Source organism: Bubalus bubalis, chromosome 1, assembly GCF_019923935.1.
Source record: "Bubalus bubalis isolate 160015118507 breed Murrah chromosome 1, NDDB_SH_1, whole genome shotgun sequence".
In the NCBI taxonomy this organism is placed as follows: domain Eukaryota; kingdom Metazoa; phylum Chordata; class Mammalia; order Artiodactyla; family Bovidae; genus Bubalus; species Bubalus bubalis.
Window position 1 is genome coordinate 130163995 of NC_059157.1, and position 12342 is coordinate 130176336.

Here is a 12342-nt window from a genome sequence, read left to right on the forward strand (position 1 = left end):
ATGGATGAGGAAACAGGGTAAGATTTGCCCAAGCTTATACATTTGGTAAATTATGGGTCTAGGACTAAACCCATGTCTTTTGATTCCAAAATCTGTGCTCTTTCTTTGTCTATTGTATGTGTTAAGGAAAGAAAGAAATACTTGGACATAATTTCCCATGTTCAATCTATTTTATTCTCTGGAAAAAGATTATCACACTTTGGAAAAATCTTATAAACAACTAAAGTTTCAGCCATGGTAGACTGAAACAAAAAACTATGCTCTCAGTCCCCAGACACTCTAATTACAGAGTGGTATCTCAATCCTGGCATATTTCAAGCCACGTTTTGATATTCCAAGAGGACTACCCTGAGGGGTTCAGTTCAGTCCAGTTCAGTCGCTCAGTCATGTCCGACTCTTTGCGGCCCCATGAATTGCAGCACGCCAGGCCTCCCTGTCCATCACCAACTCCCGGAGTTCACTCAAACTCACGTCCATCGAGTCGGCGATGCCATCCAGCCATCTCATCCTCTGTAGTATTATACAAAAGAGAAAAGCAGGAAGCATTTAGTTAATAAACAAAAACATGTCAGTGCTTCACCTATAGTTCATTTTGTGTTTTTAATTAAAAAATTTTTTTTCCTTTCAAAAAATTTTGTACCTCTTTCTGCTGCATCAAATTGACTAATTTAACTTGCTGCTAATTTGCTCACATTCAGATCTGGGAGATGTCTTGTTGCTCTAATGCAGCCTTTCCAAAAGCAGAGATCATGGGCAGGGAGGCTATGGATCAAGGGGAATTCAGTCTGGGTGAAGGACAGCTGGGATGTGTTCCCGTGTGTGTGTCCAGCTGGAGGGAGGTGGATTCTGCATCTGCACAGGCTGAGGGAGCACTTGTGACAACGCTTCACCTGAAACAGGCAGGCCCTCCCTAGGCACAAGGAATGGCTTCCCTCCATCCATATTTGGGGTATCCTGTACAGTTCTCCCATAATAATCATCTAGCTGGAGTTGAAATGCTTCTTCAACTCTGGGCCCGCTTTCAGCTTTATTTCCCCTCTAATACTAATGAATAGCAATATCCAGAACTGATAGAAAAGGAGGAATTCATTTTTCAAGGGAAGAAAGGCTTTGACCTTAGAGATTAAAATCAAGGATTCTCTTGTCTACATCCCTTTGAAATTGTGAAGGGCTTTTGTGTTTTGCTTTTACAGACTAGTATACCAGACTTCTAGGTAGGCTGGAACTTAGAGCTTTTTAAATTCTGAAATTCTTTGAAAATGAAAGAAATTTTATAATTTATGGTTTTCATACACTAATATGTATATCTCATTTGCTTGATTAATGGAGCCAAGATATGATCCTAATTAGCTCCTAACCCTAAGTTTAAAAAATCCTTCATGTGAATTCAAATTAGATTTGTATCTGAGGTAATGGAATTGCACCATAACTCAGACACATTAATGTTAATTTCTTCATTTTTGAGACTACACTATGGTTATGAAGATATAATCATTGATGGAAGTGCAATGACGGTTACATGGAAACTGTACTATTTTTCAAGTTCTTCGGTCTTAAACTATTTAAAAATCAAAGTTATCAAGAACAACCCAACTCTTCATATAGCTTTCTCCTAGAAAACTAAGAAATCTCCAAGAAGTCAAAAACATCCATGGAAAAGGGATGTGTCATATATTTACATGTTCAGAATGTTGAGGATTTTTTGTCTAGATAGTTTAAAACAATAATCTAAAATATTTATTTGGATGGTAATTACCGTGCCTTTCATGAATAGCTGATTATTTTTCTCATGTGCTAGCAGGCCAAAGGATTTTCACTAAGAACTAGTAAAAGATATCTTTCTGTTTAAGGAAACTATAAAACAGGCTTCTGGAAATTAATAGTACTTATGATCCATTGTGAAAAGTACTTGGCATATGGGTTTCATAGACATTATCTCATTTAATCCTCACAATAAACTGCAAGGTAGTTATTGCTGTTCCTTTTTTACAGAAAAAAAAAAAAAAAACAAACAAAAACCTGAGACACATAGAGACTGAGTAACTGATGCAAGGCCATCCAACTATAAATTGCCAGACTCTCTCCAGAACAAGTTCTTGAAGTTTTCATGCCACCACAAAACTTAGTCAACTGCTGGATTTTGATGAGAAAGTGTATATTTTCTAATTCACTTAGCTATTCTTTAACACAAATTCTACTGTAAATTTATTGTACTCTGCAGGTTTATTCTTATGCAAATTTATCATCCAATCATTCAGTGATTGACTCATTCATTCAATAAACTTTTATGGGGTGCTTAAAATATACCTCTTGATGAAAGTGAAAGTGGAGAGTGAAAAAGTTGGCTTAAAGCTCAACATTCAGAAAACTAAGATCATGGCATCCGGTCCCATCACTTCATGGCAAATAGATGGGGAAACAGTGGAAACAGTGTCAGACTTTATTTTTGGGGGCTCCAAAATCACTGCAGATGGTGATTGTAACCATGAAATTAAAAGACGCTTACTCCTTGGAAGGAAAGTTATGACCAACCTAGATAGCATATTCAAAAGCAGAGACATTACTTTGCCAATAAAGGTCCGTCTGGTCAAGGCTGTGGTTTTTCCAGTGGTCATGTATGGATGTGAGAGTTGGACTGTGAAGAAAGCTGAGCACTGAAGAATTGATGCTTTTGAACTGTGGTGTTGGAGAAGACTCTTGAGAGTCCCTTGGACTGCAAGGAGATCCAACCAGTCCATTCTGAAAGAGATCAGTCCTGGGATTTCTTTGGAAGGAATGATGCTAAAGCTGAAACTCCAGTAGTTTGGCCACCTCATGTGAAGAGTTGACTCATTGGAAAAGACTCTGATGCTGGGAGGGATTGGGGGCAGGAGGAGAAGGGGACAACAGAGGATGAGATGGCTGGATGGCATCACTGACTCGATGGACGTGAGTCTGAGTGAATTCCAGGAGATGGTGATGGACAGGGAGGCCTGGTGTGTGCGATTCATGGGGTCGCAAAGAGTCAGACATGACTGGGCGACTGAACTGAACTGAAAATATGCCCTGCAAAAGCATAAATACAGAATAATGCCCTTGCACATAAAGAGGTAAACAAGTAGATATATAAATATTTAAAAAGATAGCAATAAGCTGGGATTTCCCTGGTGGTCCACTGGTTAAGATTCTGCCTTCCAGTGCAGAGGGTCCACACTGTTTGATCCGTGGTGGGAAAACTAAGGTCCCTCATGCCATGGGGTGCAGCCAAAAATAAATAAATGAATAAAAATAGCAATAAGTCTATTGAAGAACAAAGTGAAAAGGGTGAAGGGAATGAAGGATGCAGTGGGAGTGAGGTGGGAGATGATGCTGCTATCTTAGATGAAGGCCTGAGCAGCCTCTCAGAGGAGATAGCAGATAAGCAAAGACATGAGACATGAGGGGAAATTCCATGGGAAAAGGGACAGCAAGTACAGAGGCTCTGAGGAGGGAAGGGCATGGAGATCCCTTGAGGCTGGAGTTCAGGGGGCCAGGAGAGTGGTCAGAGGCACAGAGGGGAGGTATCTGGAGGTTGTCACCACGGTTTGATAGCCAGTGATGGGAAGCAATTGGAAAAAGACCTGGTCAAATATACATCTGAAAAGAATGATTTTGGCTTCTGTCTGGAAACTGTGAGTAAGGGGGCCAGGATGGAAACAAGGAGACTTTGGAGGGGCTGGTAAGGGAGCACCAGGCTTAGAAGAGGGCATGAGTTTCCTTCTACCCTGCCTCTAAGATCTGTGACTTCTTGACAATAAACTCTGACACTGAATGTATTTTGGCTTACAATGGAGGGATCCCAGCCTGCCAAGCTGTGGGCATAGAACAAATAACACATTTTGTATTCTCAGTGTCTCTGGGAAAGGAAGAAAGAAATGACAGGCAGAAGGGAACAAAGCATGTGTATGTTTTGCCATTGTCTCTAAAAGTGGATAATGTGCATTCTGTTGCCCTCCCCTTTTCAACTCCCATAGGGCTTATTTCTGCCTCACTAATTTTTACATAATCACATGTGACCTTTCTGTGTAACTTCCTTCAAGAAGATAGATCTCTACTTTCCAAGAATACTAGAAGCTCCTAATGGTAGATGCAGTGTTGATAATAGTTCTTATATTCAGTAACTAGAACCGTAGTGAATGTTAAGAATGTATACCTTTAGAATGACTTAATATTTAGGTCATTGAATGGGTGCAATTGGAGTGTGATATTTAAAGCTGACAGAAAGTATCTTGGCTTTGTTGGATGTCTCCTTGCTCAGACACATCCTTTCCAAAGGACATTCCATGGACCACTGTTCCACAGGATGCTAACAGCTGGTATTTGAAAATAGGGTTTTGTGGTCACAGGGTTTTGGGGCATCTATGGATCACAATAAACTGTGGAAAATGCTGAAAGAGATGGGAATACCAGACCACCTGACCTGCCTCTTGAGAAACCTATATGCAGATCAGGAAAGAGCAGTTAGAACTGGACATTGAACAACAGACTGGTTCCAAATAGGAAAAGGAGTACGTTAAGGTTGTATATTGTCACCCTGCTTATTTAACTTATATGCAGAGTACATCATGAGAAACGCTGGGCTGGAAGAAACACAAGAATCAAGACTGCCGGGAGAAATATCAATAACCTCATATATGCAGATGACACCACCCTTATGGCAGAAAGTGAAGAGGAACTAAAAAGCCTCTTGATCAAAGTGAAAGAGGAGAGTGAAAAAGTTGGCTTAAAGCTCAATATTCAGAAAACTAAGATCATGGCATCTGGTCCCATCACTTCATGGCAAATAGATGGAGAAACAGTGGAAACAGTGTCAGACTTTATTTTTGGGGGCTCCAAAATCACTGCAGATGGTGACGGCAGCCATGAAATTAAAAGACGCTTACTCCTTGGAAGGAAAGTTATGACCAACCTAGATAGCATATTCAAAAGCAGAGACATTACTTTGCCAACAAAGGTCCGTCTAGTCAAGGCTATGGTTTTTCCTGTGGTCATGTATGGATATGAGAGTTGGACTGTGAAGAAGCTGAGCACCAAAGAATTGATGCTTTTGAACTGTGGTGTTGGAGAAGACTCTTGAGAGTCCCTTGGACTGCAAGGAGATCCAACCAGTCCATTCTGAAGGAGATCAGTCCTGGGATTTCTTTGGAAGGAATGATGCTAAAGCTGAAACTCCACTACTTTGGCCACCTCATGCAAAGAGTTGACTCATTGGAAAAGACTCGGATGCTGGGAGGGATTGGGGGCAGGAGGAGAAGGGGACAACAGAGGATGAGATGGCTGGATGGCATCACCAACTCGATGGACGTGAGTTTGGAGTTGGTCATGGACAGGGAGGCCTGGCGTGTGCGATTCATGGGGTCGCAAAGAGTCAGACATGACTGAGCGACTGAACTGAACTGAACTGATGGGTGAAATGGAATGACATAAATTTCTTCACTATAGGGCTTCTCAGTGGTTTTGCCATGCTACTATCCGTTGTGACTATCCAAAGACTGACATAACTTCATTAATAGTCTTTCCCTGACTTATTAGTATTTGACCAAGGAACTCTGTTTTCATGAAAATGTTATTCTGAGAGCATCTCCTGAGATTGGACTAATAAAATCTTGCAAAAGAGTTCAGTAGAAATCATAACAGATAATAAAGTAGATAGACTTTTTTTTCTGACTCTTTTAAAAGGCTAAACCCTGTAGCAAGTAAGAACGATTAGCAAAGCTTGAATTGTCTTTTTCAGACTGATCATCATAAAGACAGCATTTAAACATACTTTCTATTGAAATCTTAACAAAATGTTGACTATGCTTACCATCCTGGTGTGAAATAAAGAATTCACAAATCAAATTTTATTTCAGAATCTATTGTTAAATAGTCAATTAATTTGTTGGAGTCCAATAAAAGAATTCATTTACCAATTTTTTCAATTATAAACTAAAATTTAAACTATGACATTTTAATTAGCTAAAATCAGTATCAAAGTTTTTGCTGGAAATGATTTCTGAAGACCCGCTGCTGTGGTTACTACAGTACTTTACTGTTATACTTTCACCTGGGCCTGGAAATAGTGAACCTGATCCAGTTCTGCGCTTTGCATGGTCATGTGATCAAGAAGCAACTGTAAGCAGACTACATTATTCAGAAGTGGCTGCAGTGGTTGGGCAGGGTCTCTTAAATTAATCCATGTATGTCATTCTGGGCATTGTCCAGACTTATAGCAGTTATGAGAAAGATATGCTTAAATAGTCAAAAGCAACACCAGCAGAGCATATAGAGGCTAATTTGGAGCTAAATAGCGTGGTGCCCTCATGAGTGCTAAGTTGCTTCAGTCGTATCTGACTCCTTGAGATCCTATAGACTGTAGCCCTCCAGGCTCCTCTGTTCGCAGGTTCTCCAGGCAAGAATAATGCAGTGGGTTGCTATTTCCTTCTCCAAATTTGAGTGGTATTATAACTGAAAGATCCTACTGATTTTAACTGAGAGAGCTGATGCCCACCTTCCTTACATTAACATCCATCAGAACCTGGTTGAGAATAATAACTAAATAACAGGTATACTGAAAAAGACTCTAAAGTGAAAGAACTTAACAAACCCTATTGAAGATGGCATTATACCCCAAGGAGCCAAGATGCAGACATTTGACATCCCAGTGACTCTTCCCAGATCTTTCTTTTAGTGCAACCTTCTCCTAGGAGATTAGATCCTAAGAATTATGGCTTGTTGTTTGGCCTTTATTCAGTTAATTTTAATGTCTATTATCTGGGAGAATATTAATTAAGCCAATTTGCTGTTTCACTTTACATCTGTAGCTTATAACTCACAATATATTAGTAAAGTAATCTGATTAAGTTTTTTTTTCCTCAGTCTAAATGTTTTTATAGGTCTCAGGTAATTAAACTTAATATGTGGCATAAAGTGCTCTCTTAAGAACAAGCAGTTGATATTTGCTCTAGTTTAGAAAGACGTCAAGGAACACAGGTTTTGGAAGCTCTTCTAGGATAGACTCCTGGCTTTGTGAGCTTTGGCCCAATTCATTATGTTGAACTACAAATATATACTTGTTATGTCCCCATTTTGCAAGACCTAGTATGTTTATGGTACCACCTCCTCTGAGATGACTTTCTGAGCTCCCATGGCCTGCAATGAAGTCCAACATTCTTAGTGTGCCTTAAAAGGCCTTCTACCTATAGCTTTACACACACTGTTACCTTGGCCTGAAAAAATCTCCAACTCTTGATTCCCGACCCATCCTGTGACTCCTTCTTTTCCCTCTAGGCCTTCCCTGACACCACTTGTACCCCTTAATTTTACCTACCATTCCTCACCTATCTGATGCAACATGTGCCCATGCGTTCACATTCATATGCAGACACACAGAGGTAAGTACTTCTGCTGGCAGTATATTGCTTAAGGTTTATCTTCCTCACCGATCCCTAAGCTCCTTAAAGCACACATCGCATCTCTCTTAGTCATTGTGCATTCCTCACATGTACCACAGTGCTAGGAAAACAGTTGCTCAACTAAGGAATAAGCAAATCAATAGAGAGCGTCACTATGATGTTTACAGTGTTCATAACAGTGATTTTACTGATAGCTCTATTATTTGGGCTTTTCTTTACCTCAGTTAAAAATTAATAGTATGAAAGTTTAAAGAATTAAAAAAAAATAGCTTATAGGCATCAGTTAGGATTTCTGCAGAATCAAAGGCCTCATACTTAAAAAGAATGTAGATCCTACAAAAATTATTATAAAAGCCTCAAATCCTATCAGTGACAAATATTCTTTACTTTTTGCAAGCTGCTTAGGAAGAGTTTATAAACATTTTAGGTCTGATGGCCATAGAAAAGTATGTCCTCGGCATCTGAAGATTTAACAATTGCCATTTTAGTTAGCTTCCCCGGTGGCTATAGTGGTAAAGAACCTGCCTGCCAGTGTAGATAGACGTAAGAGATGTGGGTTTGATCCCTGGGTCAGGAAGATCCCCTAGAGGAGGAGATGAAAACCCACTCCAGTATTCCAGTATAGAGAATCCCATGGACAGAGGAGCCTGGAGGGCTACAGTCCCTGGAATTGCAAAGAGTTGGACACAACTGAAGCGACTTAGCACATAGCACATTTTAGTCAGCCTAGGGTATGTAGTCATTTACAATTTTTCTGAGGCACGAAATTTAATCACATGATTAATGCATCTTGATTGTGAATATAAATCAGTTTTTTCTACTCACTATTTAATGTAGTACCTCTTTAAGAATATGCAGCAATACCCAGTGAATGAGAAATAGACTTAGTGAAAATAGAAAAGGCAATAAATTTGTAGTGTGAAGATACACACAGAACATAATTTATGGAACATCCAGGATCATTTCATTTTCTCTAGTTAGGGATATTAGAGACTTGGGGTGTATCCCTCATATAAATGCTGAGGGTCTTGTTTATGCATTTGACATTTTAGCACAGTGTAGCTGGCAACCCAGTATAGAAGAGAGTTGCTGCCACTGATTATATTGTAAAGCACTGGAAAATTTTCCTGTGCTTGGAAACTATATTTAAATGTATATTGGCTGAAAATAGCATTGACAACAAACTATTATTTTGTGAAAGACCAGAAAGCATTTGAATGCTCTGGCAAAATATTGGCCAATTTGACCATCTTAATTTGTCTAGGCTGGGGGTGGACCAGAATTATTTTTTGCTATATTATTATCCAGTTCTTCTGGGATGTGGGGATTTTCCCTTCTCTAACTCTCCCTCCCCACAGCCCCTGTCTTTCCCTTTGCAGAGCTAACATCTCTGGATGTTGATCCAGAAACTGGGTAGGTTCACGGACATGTGACCTGTGCAGTCACACAGGGACCCCCACTCAGAAGGGTCTACTTTCCTGTTGCTATCTTTAAATTTTTAATCATTTTATCTTTGAACCTGGGTTTTCTGTATGTCCACTGGGGCTATGGGGCATGAGCTTGCACAAAGGAAATACACACAATCTGAGTGTCACCATTCATTTCTTCTTCATTCTCATACAGTATCCACAATGCCCAACAAGCACAGTTTTGGTAGACCCACAATGTGTGGGACTTCAGTGAGACTCAAATTGAGTACAGAACTTGCTTCTAATGCTAAAACAAAGCAGTAATGTTCTAAACATGAAAGCCCAAGAAATCCATGAAATTCTAACTTAACGTCTGTTATTAATACTTCCTCGTATTAGCCACCCGCATAGGCTGAAATGATGACATAGAGGAAAAGGGAAATACAGGGCAACTCATAGTTCAGTCTTCCGTTACTTATCACTAAGCCAAAGTATTGATGCAATGTGCATATAGCGAGAAGTGAAATAAAAACATTTACTTAGTTTTGTGCAATGTTTCACGTGTGGATCAGCAGCACATGAGCACCCCGTTTTCCTGATGATAAAGTGCCAACAGTAGGTCACCACAGTACATGGAGTGGAGTTCCCTGTGCTAAACACATTGTTACTGAAAATTCTGTCCTTGTCCCTGATGCTGATGAGAATAATGAGAACAAGATATTGAGAAGAAAGGAAAAAGAAATCTATTGATTTGCCAATAAATGAAGTGGGTAGCCAACTAGCGTCTTGAAATCAACCATTCTGGAAAGAAGCAAGCATGAAGAAAAGTCTTGTGACTGGGGTTAAGATAAGTGGAACAAGCAAAAGAGCATGAAGTCCTGCACACATTAATCAGTAACCAAAAACGCTGAGTTTAGTTCCCAGAAACTGAGGGAGAAGAGAAAAACAGTTTTGCTTAGAAATTATTCATCAAATAGTATTAGCCTCATGGCCCCATTATGATGGTCTCTAGGACCATCCATGTAGCTGCAACTGGCATTATTTCATTCTTTTCATGGCTGAGTAGTATTCCATTGTATATATGTACTACATCTTCTATATGTACTCTACACATTCATTTGTTGAGGAATTTTTGGTTGTTTCTATGTCTTGGCTATTGTAATTAATGCTGCTATGAACATAAGGGTGCATGTATCTGTTTGAATTATGATTTTCTCTTGTATATCCAAGAGTAGGCTTGCTGGGTCATATGATAATTCTCTTTTTAGCTGTTTTGAGGAAACTCCTTACTGTTTTTCATAGTGGCTGTACCAATTTACATTCCTACCAACAGTGTAGGAGGGTTCCCTTTTTTCTACACCATCCCCAGAATTTATTATTTTCAGACTTTTTAATGAAGGCCATTCTGAGCAGTATGAGGTGGCAGTTTTTATTTGCATTTCTCTAAGAATTAATGACACACAACTAGCCAATCTGATCACACAGACAACAGCCTTGTCTAACTCAGTGAAACTATGAGCCATCCTATATAGGGCCACCCAAGATGGCTGGGCCATGGTGGAGAGGTCTGACAGAATGTGGTCCACTGGAGAAGGAAATGGAAAACCACTTCAGTTTTCTTGCCTTAAGAACCCCATGAACATTATGAAAAGGCAAAAACATAGGACACTGAAAGATGAACTCCCCAGGTCGGTAGGTGCCCAATATGTTACTGGAGATCAGTGGAGAAAAAACTCCAGCAAGAATGAAGGGATGGAGCCAAAGCAAAAGAACAACCAGTTGTGAATGGGACTGGTGATGGAAGCAGGGTTCAATGCTGTAAAGAGCAATATTGCATAGGAACCTGGAATGTTAGGTCCATGAATCAAGGCAAATTGGAAGTGGTCCAACAGGAGATGGCAAGAGTGAACATCAACATTCTAGGAATCAGTGAACTAAGGTGGACTGGAATGGGTGAATTTAACTCAGATGACCATTATATCTACTACTGTGGGCAGGAATCCCTTAGAAGAAATGGAGTAGCCATCACGGTCAACAAAAGAGTCCGAATGCAGTACTTGGATGCAATCTCAAAAATGACAGAATGATCTCTGTTCGTTTCCAAGGCAAACTATTCAATATCAAAGTAATCGAAGTCTATGCCCCGACCAGTAATGCTGAAGAAGCTGAAGTTGAACAGTTAGTTCTATGAAGATCTACAAGATCTTCATAGAATTAACACCCAAAAAAGATGCCCTTTTCATTATAGGGGACTGGAATGCAAAAGTAGGAAGTCAAGAAACACCTGGAGTAACAGGCAAATTTGACCTTGGAGTACAGAATGAAGCAGGCTAATAGTTTTGCCAAGAGAACCCACTGGTCATAACAAACACCCTCTTCCAACAACACAAGACAAGACTCTACACATGGACATCACCAGATGGTTGACACCGAAATCATATTGATTATATTCTTTGCAGCCAAAGATGGAGAAGCTCTATACTGTCAGCAAAAACAAGACCGGGAGCTGACTGTGGCTCGGATCATGAACTTCTTATTGCCAAATTCAGACTGAAATTGAAGAAAGTGGAGAAAACCACTAGACCATTCAGGTATGACCTGAATCAAATCCCTTATGACTATACAGTGGAAGTGAGAAATAGATTTAAGGGACTAGATCTGATAGACAGAGTGCCTGATGAACTATGGATGGAAGTTTGTGACGCTGTACAGGAGACAGGAATCAAGACCGTCTCCAAGAAAAAGACATGTAAAAAAGCAAAATGGCTGTCTGAGGAGGCCTTACAAATAGCTGTAAAAGAAGGGAAGCGAAAGCAAAGGAGAAAAGGAAAGATATACCCATTTGAATGCAGAGTTCCAAAGAATAGCGAGGAGAGATAAGAAAGCCTTCCTCAGTGATCAGTGCAAAGAAATAGAGGAAAACCTTAGTATGGGAAAGACTAGAGATCTCTTCAAGATACCAAGGGAACATTTCATGAAAAGATGGGCTCAGTAAAGGACAGAAATAGTATGGACCTAACAGAAGCAGAAAATATTAAGAAGAGGTGGCAAGAATACACAGAAGAACTGTACAAAAAAGATCTTCATGACCCAGATAATCATGATGGTGTGATCACTCACCTAGAGCCAGACATCCTGGAATGTGAAGTCAAGTGGGCCTTAGGAAGCTTCACTACGAATAAAGCTAGTGGAGGTGATGGAATTCCAGTTGAGCTATTTCAAATCCTGAAAGATGATGCTGTGAAAGAGCTGCCCTCAATATGCCAGCAAATTTGGAAAACTCAGCAGTGGCCACAGGACTGGAAAAGGTCAGTTTTCATTCCAATCCCAAAGAAAGGCAATGCCAAAGAATGCTCAAACTACTGCACAACTGCATTCATCTCACATGCTAGTAAAGTAATGCTCAAAATTCTCCAAGCCAGGCTTCAGCAATATGTGAACCGTGAACTTCCTGATGTTCAAGCTGGTTTTAGAAAAGGCAGAGGAACCAGAGATCAAGTTGCCAATATCTGCTGGATCAT

At 40.0% G+C, this 12342-nt stretch overlaps 1 long non-coding RNA gene across 1 annotated transcript in view; it reads right to left on the bottom strand.

Moving 5' to 3' along the window:
• Positions 1–451: 451 nt before the first annotated feature.
• Positions 452–12342, bottom strand: part of LOC123334382 — a 47537-nt gene continuing 35646 nt past the window's right edge. The window contains exon 3 of the long non-coding RNA XR_006552126.1: positions 452–510. This is a non-coding gene — a long non-coding RNA (uncharacterized LOC123334382). The remainder of the gene's footprint in view (positions 511–12342) is intronic.